This window comes from Aptenodytes patagonicus, chromosome 3 (genome assembly GCF_965638725.1).
Source record: "Aptenodytes patagonicus chromosome 3, bAptPat1.pri.cur, whole genome shotgun sequence".
Lineage (NCBI taxonomy): Eukaryota > Metazoa > Chordata > Aves > Sphenisciformes > Spheniscidae > Aptenodytes > Aptenodytes patagonicus.
The window spans coordinates 80,662,094-80,678,204 of NC_134951.1; the positions used below are offsets into that span (position 1 = coordinate 80,662,094).

General features: G+C 42.0%; 1 long non-coding RNA gene across 1 annotated transcript in view; it reads right to left on the minus strand.

The window, feature by feature from the left end:
• Positions 1–13,267: 13,267 nt before the first annotated feature.
• LOC143159049 (uncharacterized) overlaps positions 13,268–16,111 on the minus strand; it is a 34,637-nt gene continuing 31,793 nt past the window's right edge. Inside the window, exon 5 of the long non-coding RNA XR_012995095.1 lies at positions 13,268–15,602. This is a non-coding gene — a long non-coding RNA (uncharacterized LOC143159049). The remainder of the gene's footprint in view (positions 15,603–16,111) is intronic.

Genomic DNA, 16,111 nt, shown 5'->3' on the forward strand with positions numbered 1-16,111 from the left:
GCCCATGCTTCCTTTCCAAACATTGGGAGGCAGAAGCACAGATGTGACCATCTCAGTGGGCTGGCAGGGACCTTCCTGCCCCCGGGGCACTGGACTGGCAGAGGGAGACCAGTGCCACCCTGGAGCCCAAGCGAGCATACGGAGGGGAGGTCACCCACAGTGACCTCCTCTTTGCAAGGAAGTGCTTGTGCTAAAAGGATTGCTTGTGTTTTGTGGCCCCACATAATGCCTGCTTCCTTTCCTGTGCCAAAAACTCATGGTCTAAGTGGAAGAGACTTACCCTGAAGTAATTTTCCTATATATGTACATACATATGTATTTCTTTAGTTATCCATACCTATATATATGTATTGATATAAAATCCTCATTGTATTTAGATGGTTTTGCCCATCTTTGATACTGAGGGAAAAGGTGTTTTAGTGAAACCCAGACTGGCTTCTTTGCTTTCCTAGTTCATGATGTTATTCCTTGGTATACTTGCAAAACAAAAATTGGCAGCCTTTGTCAAACTGAGGACAGCTGCAGTGCCAGCAAGGAGGATAACCCCCATCTACCAGAGCAAAGAGCACACAGTTGCCCACCCACTAACATCTCTGCTGCCTTAGAAAGCTAACCCAAAGCAGCCCATGCCAACCCAGCAGAGGCATCACTTTTCTCCTCCTCACCAGCCCACTTGCAACCTCCCTCTGATGCAGGTTGGTCTCCTGTCTGCTCTTGGCAGGAACCTCATCAGGGGAAGCTTTTGTACCAAATATGTCAGGCAAGCCAGGCTGCTTTACTTCAGAGTTTGAGCTAACATGAAAATTAGCAAAAGGCAGCAGACAGATGTATTGCCTCCAGCTACTAAGACACTATCAAAGATCCACTGCTTGACATCTGTGTCCATAGGAAGTCCTTTGCTCTAGATGTTGAAGCAGATGCCAGGCCTTCTTGGATCTTTGGCAAGAAAGAAGACCTTTAAACTTGACTGCCTCCTATGTCTTAGATGCACTTCCTTATCATCTTGTCTCTGCAACAATTTACTACTTTAAATGGGATAATAGAACCAATAAGTCAAGTAGCTCTTTGCTTTGGCTTTCTGTGTGCGAATGATTGCCATGCAAAGCCCGCTACTTTCTGCAGTCTTGGCAGAGCAACTTTCGATGCTGGGAAGAAGCAAGGAGAGCATTTACTTGTAGAGAGGCAGGAGCAGGGATTCACATCAGAGGGAAAATTTGTTTTGTCTGTACCACTGACAAGAGCCATGCTGAAAAAGATGTCTTACAAGGTACAGCTGTATTAACAATGAACTAAGTTTTCCTCAGTGACAGGCAAGAGCAAATGATATTCGGTATATCTCAGTCAATGTTAGATGCTACCTGGTAGTAAAAAGTTCATTCCCATCTATACTTACAGACCAGTGCTAGGTCCGGGGAGCCATTCTGACCTCTGTGGCAAAAGACATGAAGAACTTCTCATTGGTGCCAACAGGAGCACTGAGCTGGGGCTCCTCACTAGCCCATGCCATGCCAGGTCAACTCAGGAGAGGCCAAAAAAGAGGTCTGCACTTGGGTCAGAGGAGGGAGGGACATTTCTTTGTCTCTCTGCTTTTTGAAAGAAGAACGGGCCGAACTTTACGACGGAATAAAATGTTCCTATCCAAAAAAAAGAAAAGAACTCACTATAACATGGCATTCAACTATATTTCCGCTAAATTTTACAAGAAATCTGAAGCAAAATTGTAACACTGAATGCCATTTCAAATGGAAATTTTTGTTTCATTTTTACTCATGAAAACATTTTACTCATGAAAACTCATGATTTATGGAATCATGCTGCATGCATATCGGTTTGCGTCTTCCTTCCTTAAATTTGAATCTCTTGCCTGAGTTCAGCCAAATTTGACAAAGACACAAAGACCTCAGAAATAATGAAGGCTCTGCAGATTCTTGACTATCTTCAGAACAGCCTTTGGGTGGCTGTGCAGAAAGAGTGAGACCCTGTCAGCGGCTCTGGGAAGAAGAGGCAGCGATGTGAGTTCACCCATTACACATCAGAGTTCATGCAAGAGGCAGACATTATAAAATGTTCCAGCACTTGGATATTTTCCATCAGAGCTCTAGACAACCACAAATTCAAATCCATAGGAAAACAGCCACACTAAATCTACAGCTTACAGAACTGCTTTTCGCCTTTTCATTATACTTTTTTGCTTTCTATCCCTAAATGTATTACAAAAATGAAAGGCATGTAATGTTCCCTTTTCTCCAATTTCTTTTCTTTCTCCACTCATAGTTTTTCAAAACGCACCCCAGGGACAAGTTTCCAGATGGAAAAAGGGAGCATGAAGGTCTGTAACTGATGCTTACTAACTTTTCCAAAAGCAAGGAATGTTTGTGAAAGCAGACTTAGTAAAAAGTAAGCTTTGACTTACAGGGAATATATTTTTAGAGTAGGAAAAAGGTAAAATTTCTAGGTGAAAGAGGAAAATAAAAATCCTCCATTTCCGAAATAAAATGATAGTGGAAAAAAATTTAAAAAGGTCCATGTGAATTCCCTGCAGTGAAAATAATTGAAAAGTTCTATGTTTTGATGTTTTAAGCAACAAAACTAAAAGGTCTAAGAACTTGGTCATTAAGTGAAGGCCTCATTTCCCATACAAATGCAGAAACATCCCCTATAGTATATTTCCTGTGATAGGCTGCTCTTTTAACACATACGCTTATCAGTGACACCTGAAATATGTGACTCCAGCTTTCAGTCCCTGAAGGCAGCTTGTTACAAGTATGCATGTTGATAACAGCTATCATGTATTTATATCTTAATTTTCAGTGCCCAAAAGGCACCTAAGTCTTTCCCTATAAACAACACTTAAATACAGTTATTGGATGCTAGCAGCTGTTTTGCCATTAACTTCTCTTGGGTCAAGAAGGCAATGAAGATTTTAATTACACAGGTCATTTGTGGAAAGCCTTCCCAGAGCCCATCGAGATACGTCTCGCTTACTGGAAATTTTGTGTTTTCACATATCTGAATACAAGCCAATATTTTTCCCCTGCTATGAGGATAGCTTATTCTGTTTTGGACCAAGGCAAGGACTGGGGTATTTAAATAACTGTATACCTAATTCCTGTTCTTCTGTTCTTCTGAGTGTCATTTTTTCTTCCTTTTTTTTCTTCCCCTTGGGAATAAGAATATCTATTGTCTTAAAGATAACGTCAGTTTTCTGAGACCAGTTAATCTGCGTAGCTCGGTGAGTTTATTTTCTAGGAAACAACGAATTGCAGAGCACAAATGGAATTGCTTTAACAGCTAGCAGGACGAGATCTGCGTGAAATTTCCCCCACTGTCTCAGCTGTTCTCACTATATGCCAAATCACAGTTTCAGATGGCTGAAATAGATTCATCTCTTCAGACTTTGATTTGGCTGCTACAGAACCCTGTCATTTCTGAAAACAAAGGCTCCTTCTATAGTCTGATACAAATTCCAGAGAATTTGGATTCACAGACTAAAACTGTACAAAGTTTCAGAAAAACAAAGGTATATATCATCGAAAAACATTGTCCTGCACCAACTGGGATGGCTCCTGCCAACAACTGGTTTTGGGGAAAGCAGACAGTGTGACCCATGGCTGGCACTCAGGAGTCTCCCCCTCTGATGTTGCACTGACAGGGAAAAAAAAAAACCAAACAAAAAAAAAAGTATAAATTTAAAATCCTGAGTGCCAGGTATAAGCAATTCATCTGTACAATCTGAGTATACTTCGGCCTTACAGATTTTATTTAAACTATCCTTCTAGAACACATCTTCTGGTAGCCTGCTGCAGTGCTGACTGGCAGGTGATGCCCTGTATGTACCTTTCCACTCACATGGCCTCGTCTGCACCCCTCCTTCGGGATAACTTCAACACCCCAAACCACAAGGGCACTGGGACCTCCCAGTTCCCTCTTGTGGTCTGCAACTCCAGACTGGCGATGGGCAACATTAATCCTCACACCACTGAGTGATTACCTGACATTTAGCAAGTCTGCAGGATAAAACATGCCTTATCTTTACCAGCTGGCGGAGGATGGCTGGGTGTTAGAAAGCTCCCCGAGCCCAAGACCGTACCAACCGCCTCCAGACCAGGGAGGAGGAGTGGTGTCCCAGGGGCACGGCTGGACCCAGCTGAGAACCAGGCAAGAGCTGTAATTGCAGGTGAGTAGTGTGGACTCCCCAGTAGTGTGTAATCTTTGGTTCAGGGAGCACCGCTGGTGGCTGTCCATGCAGACCCCTCTGTAACAAGCTCAGACATGTGTCCCTTAAATGATGGGCATGTACCAGTCACATGACAGCACGTACAAACAGCCCACACTGAGCTCCAGCAAGTCTATGAAGTTTTGCTCGGCCCTGTTGAACACTCTTCTGGCTATGAAACATATGAGTTTCACAGATATTCTAGGGTTTGTGGTTGGGTTTTTTTGCAGTGTCCATGCGTTCACCAGCTCCATTTCAAGAAGATCATCACGGAGCCCTCAAATAGCAGTGACTTTTAATTGCTACCTATCCATATTGGATTTGAACCGGTGACCCAGAGATTAAAGGAACCATTCCTGATCCCATTACCCATCTCCTGAGTCCACCGGTCCCTGAAGAATGTGATTCATTAACTGAACTGCTCTTTTGCTGACTGTATTTTTCCAGCACCTCATAACCTACATGAAATTACAGTGTTTTTCCCATTCTCACTGTATGTATGTCAGATACTTACATATCTCCAGTTATTTTGCTAGCTAGCCTCATAGGAGTTGTGTAAATGGCATTATCAAAATTGCATCTCCCTGATTCATTATTTCCAATTTTATAAAATAGCTGAGTTAGTGAAGACACTATCAAAGGGGTTTTTAAATAAACATGCTTAATCTTCTGGAGATTAAAAGAGATATTATGGGTGACATATAACGATTATTTTACCCCAAAGCCATCAGAAATACAATGTACAAGAAAAACACATCAAACAAATAGGCACAATAGAAAGCATTTCAATGAGAAGATAATCACAGTGCAGGATTTGCTTCAACTCAGTGGCCTAAATATTGCCCTATATGAAAAATAAAATGAAAGGGGAATATTAAAAAAAACAGATTTATACCCCACAGTCTGCTTAAAAAAATGAACTGTAACTAATATCTAAACTCATTTATTTTTAAATTAATTCCTAGGATTTAAATTTGTCCAAGAGACAAAAATTAAAATAATTTAAGAATCTAGGAAGAAAAAAGCAAGGTGATCAATTTCTAGCATGATGTAAATTTTTATTGGTAAGAGTAAAATGATTAGGCAATGTGTCTCTAACCAGATATCAAGAAAATTACACTGACTGCCTGATTATCTTAATATTTTTCACAGAAAATGTAGGGTACGTAGAAGAAACACATGACCTGCCAGTGTAGAAACACATAGGAAGCAGTGTAGATTCAAGTCCGTAGAAAAGGAATTCATTTAATAAATCACAAATCCTTCTGCTATTCATCCTGGTTGCAAAGGGATGGTTGATGCAGAATAATGCCCAGTTTTCATACACCATGCTGGGCTATTAGATGTACAGATGCTATTAGGTTCTGTCCAGATCCTCTGTTGGTGTAACTGGCATAAATCAAATCAAGCTAATTGAGCTATGCATATTTACCCAGGTAGCTGGGAGAAAATCACATATTCATTTACAGCATGCCTGAGAAGCCCAGAAAAGGGTATTTTAAGGCATATTGTGTTCTTTGAAGTTAGGAACCTGATTAAGTCTTTCTAGCAGATGCAGCCTCTTTGTGACTAATGGCTTTTCCATTGACTAAATATTTGGATACATACTCCATAGGGCCCAAGCTTCCTGCCAGATTTTCACTGAGACAGGATCTCATTTCTACTGTGTAATTATTCTGTTAATTAAGTTTTCACACATTTCAGTCATGTGCACTGTGGCATTTCATCTGCCCCCAAATCATTCTACAAACACAAAGAGCCAAAGCAGGAAAAAAATCAGAAATGGTACCTGGCTATATAATTTCACTAAAAATTTGGGGTCATGCCTCTTGCCAGCTGATCATCCATATAGCCACCTGACTAGCACATAGCCTAACTTAGTAAGACCCAATGTTTTCCAAACAGCCAAAGCCAATGGTCCAAAAGAGCCACGGATCACTCACAGCACTTGGGAAGGGAAGAGCTTTGCTCGACCCCTCTAAAAGACTGGGCTGAAATCCACTTCCTCCCTTCCTCCCTCCCCAAGTATTTTGCTTTAATAAGATTTACTAAGATAGCTTCAAGCACTCCAAACTCAAACCCACCCCTCTAATATTGTTTGCTTACCTAGCGTTACAATAAAAACCTCACCGCAGGTAAGGAGCCCCACCACAAATTTCTTATCAGTCACCACCTATGAACAGTACATGCTGTGTTCACACCAGCATCAGGAGAGGAGAAATAAGCGGTCATCTCCCTTTTGCTTAAAGCTACAGACAAAAGATTTTTACTCTGTTTGACTTCTTTCATCCCAGGCCGTATGACAAATGCATTTCGTATCAAGCAGTGGGCAGGCTCGCAGCCACGACTGGAAAGGCAGCAGTTACAGAGACCATTGCAAGCTGGTCTAATGCCTCAGATCTGTTCAATCGCTCTTGGCTAGTTCAGATGCCAGATTCATCTCTGCTGGGCTGCGAGGGTGTCCCCTGTAGTGAACCGCACATATTGACACCGAGCGACTGTCGGATCAGGGTCCCAAGTATCCAGAATTCCCAATGTGCATTTAGGCTTAAATACAGGGAGGACACAGAACCTCATGGCTTTTGAACATTACCTGGTTTAGTTCCCGATACCTCTAGCAAATACAAAGTTGTTCAGACTCAAAAAATGCTCCTTGCAACTGATGGTTGGACTATACTTACAGTGTACTAGGTGTTTGATGTAATCAGGCCAGACAATTTGTGATAGCTAGTGCCTTGCTCTCGGAGGAAATAGTCATTTAAAGTAGAGGGAGGAATCTGTCCCTTAGGTTTAGTGTAAAAATTAAATTTTCCTGTTGATCTGTAGCTGCATAGTACCAACAGTACTTCCCAGAAGTAGTAAAGTACATCAGATTCTTGTTGGCATGAAATAAAAAAAGAATACCAGCTGTTCGATATTCAAACATGACAGTCACATATTTGCATTGACATGAATGAGAAAGGTTTCTCAGTCATTTCAATGGGAGCTTAGATGAAAGAAACAGTTCTAAAGGTTTCTTCTGCTGCTTTTTTTAACACTGCCTGCAAGGTACTTTTCTGCCTTCTTTTTTTTAGCTTATCAATATGTATTTCAGAGGTTTTTACTTTTATGTTTAACACATCTTTTTTAAAAGGGAGCACGATCACTTTCTAAGGGTGCTACTTAGAGGTACAGTGGTACAAAAAGGCAACCACAGACTGGGAGGAAAGCTTTCAAAAGCCCACGGGAAGTGACAGGGATGGAAAGCTGATCTTTCCATGGCAAGTCCATCCCTGGCACCTTCCAGGTTATACCCAGGTGGTGTATACTGTAGCCTTTTACAGTTGCCAGGTAGTGCTCTGGACTAAGATAGATCTCTATTACCAGTGCTGAAGACAAGCCCAACATTGTACGGTATTACTGTCACACATCAAAACAAGAGCCCTGAGTTCTGCTTTTCCCTTCAGAAAGCACTTGAGTTCATTTATCCCACCTTTTAATCAGGCACCACTTCTCTTTTGACTAAAGATTAACCTAAGGGAAAATCTGAGTACAACTTGAGGAGAAGAATCCTACCTGACTTTAGTCAAAGAAGAGTGCTTTTATTCTTGATTTCAGGCAAGAGGCAGTTTGATCTTAATAATATTGTGCTATAACCTCCTCTCAAATTAGGACACTAAGAGTTCTTCTGCTTTTGTTTCTGCAGGTCTTTGGTAGGTGGTTCGGGTTTGGAATATGATTAGCAATCTGTACAAAAACACAAAGCTAAGAATAAAAGAGGCAATTAGGGTTACATTCAGGTGAGCGCACCACTCTAAAATAGTAAGAATTCAAATAATTATACAGTTCAAGGATAATACATACTAGTGTCTCCCTTGAGAATCTTCAGTTCATCTCCTGGTCCTTATTTCTAATTAATCCTTGAATCCTTTTGTAGGTTAATACAATTAACAATAGGGATAAACCCTCTGTAGTGTTTAGTCAATTGGATTTGCAGTACTTGCTTTTCTTTGCTATGACCAGCAGGGGTCTGAGGAAACCCTGCCGCCCTCTTAAACCTTACTTAATTCTAGCATCAGCCAATGACATGCACACTCAAACACCTCCTTTTAACCGCACTCAGGGTACCAGAGAGGGAAAATCAGCTTAGTTCAATATTTCGTCAAAAGACTACTATACAAACCAACATGTCTGCCCCCACACACACCCACACACTTGCTATCTTCTCATTGTACTGTGACTATCCAAAATGAATACTGACAGCATGTCCTCGAAGGTATAGAGTATTCTCGCAAAAACTCAGCATTAGATTTAAAACCAAAAATGAATATATAAATATAACATTTTCCCCACAGGAATGTAAAGAGGGAAAGGTTCTGTAGGGTGAGACTGCATTCGGCATAAGACATTGATTTCTCTTCTCCTCTCTTCTCACCCTTATTTTACTAGCCTGCTGCTGTTTCTAGCTTTTCCAGGTCTTTCCAGCCAGATGCCAATCAGAAAAGCACATGGGTGCTGCTCTCCCTGCCTATATCTCTTTCCTTGTATGTTCATTAGCGTTCTGAGCTTCATATTACAGTCATCATAGTTAAATACGCAATTTAGATTCTCCTTTTAATCACCCACAAATGTATAGTCAGGACCTGCTGTACTTCTTTTCCTGATCACAGATAAACTGTATATGCAATATTGGCTCCCCTGCTCCCTTTCTTCTCTCCTTTTTTAGTGTTTTCTTCCATGCTTATTGGGTTGTCCTGTCCTTGGTTATCACACCAAGGGACTCACTGGGGAGTCTCAACGGACAACACTAACTGGCAATGGGTACTCCAGTTTCCAATGTCCTATTGACTTCAGCACCACAGTTGAACCATTTGGTTTTCCACCCGCTATTTGATGTTCAAAGCTTCTTAGATCATGTCCTTCTCCTCTAGATAACTGCTTGCAGGTGAGTATTTACCTTCTGTTGAATATCTCTCCATCAACAGAGACAGAAAGATAAGCATTGATGGAATACCTCTGCGAGACTCGTGTTTCCCAAAAAGAGACTGGTATCCTGGTTGCATCCTGCAGATGTCCTGTGAGTGCTGAAAGAGCCTGAAAGCCTGCACTCAGCACCAGATGTTATTATTTTCCTTTCTGCAGAATCTCAGAAGGTTTCCAAATGGATGCTTTTGTTTTCCAGGCCCGTGGAGAGTCCATGGGTTTTTTTAGTTTGAAATTAAAAAAACCAGTAAAATGAGACCAGCTATTCTTAGTAAAGAATTGGTTATGGAATATAAATACTGAAAATTGAGAAACAAAAGAGGCATTTTTAAAGGGTTTTTGATTAAATCTATATCCCCACTGTACTCTATTGCTGTGTGTCCATGCCTTCTGTGGTTCCTTCCTCTATTTTCAAAAACATCTGTAGTGCGGTGAAGGAATTACAAGGTAAAAACCTTCATCTGTGTGGTTATACATTCAAAATGTGTGACTGCAGAGTGGAAGCCTGAAATGAAAGGGCTTATTAATAACATTTTTTATTCATACAGCAGTAAGAAAAGGCTTCATTTGTTCATCCCTTGATCGTCTTTTTCTTTTCAATTACCTTTTCTAAAAGGAAGGTTAATGTTGTCTCTGGATTCCAGCAGGTTTCCAGTTAAAAAGAAAAGAAGACAAAACACTTTCAACTTCGGGTAGGTTTTCCTGCGACTTTTTCCACATCATTTTATCTATTTATTAATGAAGCACCTGGTATCTACTAACCTGAATTGAGAAAAGCTAATTTTGTGGGGGCCAGCAGAGCTCATGCCTCCTAGCCCTGGTGCCAATCCCCGACGCTGGCTATCTAATACCAGGACCTCCCCCTGGTCTGGGACCTCAGAGAGACCTTGCACCTGGGCTCACCAAGCAGGAGAAGCTGCCTCTTCTGGTGCTCTCCTGGAGTCCTACTCTCAAATGTGCCCCGCTGCAGAGCTTGCCCCAGAGTTGTGCCACAGTTGCTCTCACTGCACCGCCTGAGTGGTGGTGCAGCAGGAGGGCACACGGGAGCTCAGTGTGAGGTTGTGGGGCAGACCTGATCCTACTCTAGGATGTCCTTTTTCCCCATTGTCCTCTGTTGTGCTGCTCCTCCTCCTTCTGCCTCTGCCCATGGTTTATACTCCTAAGTCCTCAGCAGTGTTCCCTGTAGCGTTCTCCAAGATCTCATGTTCCCACAATACTGGTTGCGCCCCATTTTCTTCTGAGCTGGGGCAAAACAGTCCAGATTTTGTGAGGTTATCACAATGAGATGAGGGCTTCTAAGCTGAGTCAAACCTAAATTGAAATAGGAATGCAACCTCCTACCAGAATCCAGCAGAAGAGTATCAAAGCAAGGAATACGTCCCATCTACACAAGTCTTCTTTCCAATCAGCCTGTGTGCAGGACTGCCCTATAAATAAGGTTCAGAAGGATGTAAAAAACTTTGCAGTGATGTAGGTCTTGCACTTCAGGACTAATTGAGAATATATGGCACACCAAAATCTAAAATAAATATCCTGGTTTCAGCTGGGATAGAGTTAATTTTCTTCCTAGTAGCTGGTACAGTGCTGTGTTTTGGATTTAGGATGAGAATAATGTTGATAACACACTGATGTCTTAGTTGTTGCTAAGCAGTGCTTACATTAAATCAAGGACTTTTCCGCTTCTCATACTGCCCTGCCAGCAAGGAGGCTGGAGGTGCACAAGAAGCTGGGAGGGGGCACAGCCAGGACAGCTGACCCCAACTGGCCAAAGGGATATTCCATATCATGTGACGTCATGCTGAACAAAAAAGTGGGGGACTTGGCCAGGGGGGCGCAGCCACTGCTCAGGAACTGGCTGGGCATCGGTCAGTGGGTGGTGAGAAATTGCATTGTGCATCACTTGTTTTGTATATTCTTTTATCATTATTATTATTTTCCCTTCCTTTTCTCTCCTTTAAATTGTCTTTATCTCAAACCACAGCGAACGGCTGTGTGGTGTTTAGCTGCCTGCTGGGTTAAACCATGACAATAAATGAATATTAAATCTTCCCATGATCCTTGGGCCTTGGCTGGTGTCGGAAAGGAGACTTGAGTAGAAAGAGAGGAACGCCTCCAGATAGTTTTGTACAGATGGTAAATGATCCTTAACCCATCATTTCAAACTGAACGTGCAGCCCAGGGCAGAACTTTCTGGCTGTATACAAAGTAAGGCTCCTCATTTTACTCTAACATTGGAGCAGATCATCAACATTAATTGATTTATCTTTGCAATATTTCTTGTCTAGCTTTATTGTTTATATGGAACTGACAGTAATACCAGTTTACACATGTATTACAGGAGATCACCTATATTTCAGCTTGGGGACATTTCCTGCAGTTGGGTTTGTTGAATGCTAATTAACACTAGCCCCCACACAAAACACTTCTTTAAAATTAACAAACAAAAAAAATGTAAATAGTATAGTGTTTGATTGGTATAAGAGGAATTGACACTATTTTTTAAAATCAGGATTATTGGTAAAATAGTTGTCAAACAGAAGCTTCTTAAATATACTTTCAGGAAAGCAAACATAAAAGACAGAAAAATAGGCAGCTATAAACATGTAAAAAGCAGCAATCATTTGGGTGGTGCTGTAAACCCTCCAAAGACAATTTACCTTTCCTTTATCAAAGGTCTGTAAATGATTTCCTGACTGACTGGGATCAGTCAAGATAACTTTGAGAGACTCTGCACTAGGAAAATAAATCCTTTTTAGCTCTGCAAAGTATATTATTTCATGGTTCCTACATACCAAATGGAAGAATAGTCCATTTAGAGAAAAGCCATATGCAGTCAGATGTTTTCAGTACATCTTAGTATCTTGCTGCTTTTGATCCAAAACACAACTTTGTACACTTGGCTGGCTTGCCAATGTTGCATTTGCTCACCTCTCCCAGAAATCTGGTTCATCAGTCTTTAAAATGTCCAGAGGGTCAGCATAATGGGGGAAAAAAAAGGGGCAGAAAACCAGCTGATGTGTGATGGGTTATTCTGTTTCCCCTCTGATTATGCTTTGTCAAGTTGTTAAGAGGGTCTGTTATGGGAGAGCTTTTGATAACTACCTCCTTTACAGAGGCAGTCTAGCTTTTCTTGGCTATGGACTCTTTGCAGTAGAGTTGGCGCCCTGAAGTAGGGAAATGAGTGCTTAAGCAGCTATTCTCGTGGCTCTGTAATTCTATCTCACTTTTTTTTTTCTGTGATTTTTCTTAAGTCCAGTACTTTAACAAGTAACCCACCTCCTCCTTGCAAGTCAGAGAGCTATTATTTTTTAACAAAGCCAACTGATTGCTGCCAGCCTTCTATTTAGCGGTCATTTCAAGTATTTATCCCAGTCAACTGCTATTGATAGCTTATAACATTGTCTGTAAAGAAAGATATAGCTGCACATTGAGCAGGTCTGTGTCACTGCACACTCTCTCTGTAGTTTTGCTTAATCCTCCCTTGCTCTCTAGTCCAGCGTGCTGTAGGAAGCCCAGATTCAACCTGTTGTTCTAATTGAGATCCGACATGTCCAGGATAAGAAAGAATACCCTCCCTGTCATCAAGCCATAGGCTAGGCTGGGCTAGACCACCTTCAGCCTGTCCTTTTGTGTACAGACAAGGAGGGCAAACACAAGGATGGCAATACCACAGAAAGGAGTGCCACTGTCCCTTGCCTTGGTTGCTCATTTCCAACCTTTCCCATGTGTTGGCACAAATGCTTAACCTGCCACATAGAAACATGGATCAGTGAATGAATCTGGTTAAAAACTGATCCAATATAAAGAGAAGATATAAACTGGATAGGTTTTCTCACTTTACCTTGAATGTGGCTGCATTGGGGAAGATTTTACCCAGACTATTGTTAATGAGCACTGGCTGAACAGAATAATTGATTGTGGTGGGTTGACCCTGGCTGGATGCCAGGTGCCCACCAAAGCCGCTCTGTCAGTCCCCCTTCTCAGCTGGACAGGGGAGAGAAAATATAACAAAAGGCTCGTGGGTCGAGATAAGGACAGGGAGAGATCACTCACCAATTATTGTCACAGGCAAACCAGACTCGACTTGGGAAAATTAGTTTAATTTATTACCAATCAAATCAGAGTAGGATAATGAGAAAATAAAAACCAAATCTTAAAGCACCTTCCCCCCACCCCTTCCTTCTTCCTGGGCTTAACTTTACTCCCGATTTTCTCTACCTCCTCCTCCCCAGCGGTGCAGGGGGATGGGGAATGGGGGTTGCGGTCAGTTCATCACACGTTTCTGCTGCTCCTTCCTCCTCAGGGGGAGGACTCCTCACACTCTTCCCCTGCTCCAGCATGGGGTCCCTCCCACGGGAGACAGTTCTGCATGAACTTCTCCAATGTGAGTCCTTCCCACGAGCTGCAGTTCATGAACTTCACCAGCGTGGGTCCTTTCCACGGGGTGCAGTCCTTCAGGAACAGACTGCTCCAGCATGGGTCCCCCGCAGGATCACAAGTTCTGCCAGCAAACCTGCTCCAACATGGGCTCCTCTCTCCACAGGTCCACAGGTCTTGCCAGGAGCCTGCTCCAGTGCGGGTTTCCCATGGAGTCACAGCCTCCTTTGGGCATCCACCTGCTCTGGCGTGGGGTCCTCCACGGGCTGCAGGTGGATATCTGCTCCACCATTAACCTCCATGGGCTGCAGGGGGACAGCCTGCCTCACCATGGTCTTCCCCATGGGTTGCAGGGGAATCTCTGCTCCAGCGCCTGGAGCACCTCCTCCCCCTCCTTCTTCACTGACCTTGGTGTCTGCAGAGTTGTTTCTCTCACATATTCTCACTCCTCTCTCCAGCTACAGTTGCCCAGGTTTTTATTGCCCTTCTTAAATACGTTATCCCAGAGGTGCTACCACTGTTTCTGATGGGCTTGGCCTTGGCCAGAGGCGGGTCTGTCTTGGAGCTGGTGGCATTGGCTCTATCAGACATAGGGGAAGCTTCTAGCAGCTTCTCACAGACGCCACGCCTGTAGCCCACCCTGCTACCAAAACCTTGCCACGCAAACCCAATACAATGATGCATACACAATTTCTATGCTTAAAAGTACGTTTTCATTTTGGCAAAAAGCTTGTTTGAATACTATTTATAAGAGATCTGATCTTATGGTTAAGTGCCAGCAGGAATGAAAATTAAACCTTGAGAGTAAAAATTGCCTCAAGAAGCCAATCAGAGAATGGTAGTATTATCAAAAAATCCCTGCACCTTCTTGTTTCCTGACATTGGGTGTCATTGGAGTTCTGTGTTCACTTTGCCTTGAGGAAGCAGAGATAAATGACACTGAAACACCAAATTAATTGCTTTGCAGTCAACAGTCCCTCTGCCAGACGTATTGGATTACTCATTAGCTGACCATCATTTCTAAAAGACTTTGCTTTCTAAATTACGTTCAATTAATTGCAATTATCCTTAATTTGAACCTAAAACCCCTCCCCTCAAGACATTATCCACTAAATGAAAAGAAGCTTTGACACTAATCTCCCCACATTTCATTTTTTTATGCAGTAGTCCTGCATAATCCAAGCAAGAGTGCATCATTATACTAATCTCAGACACACAAATCTGAATCTACATTGAATGAGCAGGTAAGATTAGTGTGACTCATTACGACACAAAAACCCTTCTGCGACTGTGTTTTACACTTGGGCAGTTAAAATGGCAACTTCTTTGACAGGGAGAGAAAACAGTTTAAATACCAATCAAAGCATTTGACGTAACTAATGTAGTTTGAACATCTTGGCAAGATCATTAAAAATGGAATTAGTTGTTGAGTGATAGCACAAATGTGGCACTCTAAAGGACTTCACATTTCTGGAGCTTATCTCATGCTCTGCTGAAACTCATTAATGTATCTATACTGAAAGCTGTGATTTTAGAGAAACTGAAATTAAGATTTTGCATGCCTATTTACATGCAGATTATTGCAAAGAAATTGAATTACCAGTTGTTCCAAGAAATTCAATTTGGCCAGCTGTTCATGTGCAAGTTAAATAACTATACCTGTGGTGTGTTCTGTACAAAACCAAGGCAGTTTTATATCAGAGATTTTCCAGACACTCAGATTATTATCTCTAATCCCAGGGTAAGGATTAAGAACTTGTAATAGACCTTGGTGGCTAGAAATCAGGCACCACAATATTTACATTTATATAATATTAAATAATATAGGCACAACAATATTTACATTTTAAATGCCAGATTCTCATAACCTGTCTGTACCCTGTATGGGGGACTAGAACTTCAGACTAAACAAAATGGGATCTTCTCTTGTCGTGGCACTACGCACCAGCAGCAAAGAGGGACATGCCTTTTGGAGCCTGTTCCTGAAGCACAGCCTGTAGTTTTCTTCCTCAAAACCCATTCAGGTCTCTGTGTTTCCTTTAAAGGCCTGGTAAAAGGAAAAATATGAATTAGGTAACAGTGGTGGTGATGACAGTGGCATATATTATTCACTTTGCATTTAATATAAAATACAGAAACATCCTACAGAGTAAGCACTGGTACCCAAGACCAGTACCCAAGACTAGTACCCACGACCCTTTTACTGTTGTCCCCCTTTTCCCACCTCTAGCATTACATTCCTCTTTTTCCATACCTTTCTCCCCATCTCTCCTTCGCTCCCAGTAAATTTTCTTGATTTGTCCATTTCGCAGTAAAATAACTTCAACATGACAGGCAGAGAGTACCTCTCACTCCCACATGGTATTTAAGACACCTCCCTTGGAGGTGGCAAATGAAGTTTTGAACGTCCTCTGATCAAGGAGTGAGTCAAAGCCAGTTTCCCAGTTCCATCCGTGAGACACTGCCTTCTCACCATTGAAATTAAGCTGTATTTTGCATTTTGGGGGAGCCCAATATTCCTGGTATATGCTAGATGAATTATGAGACTCTCTATTG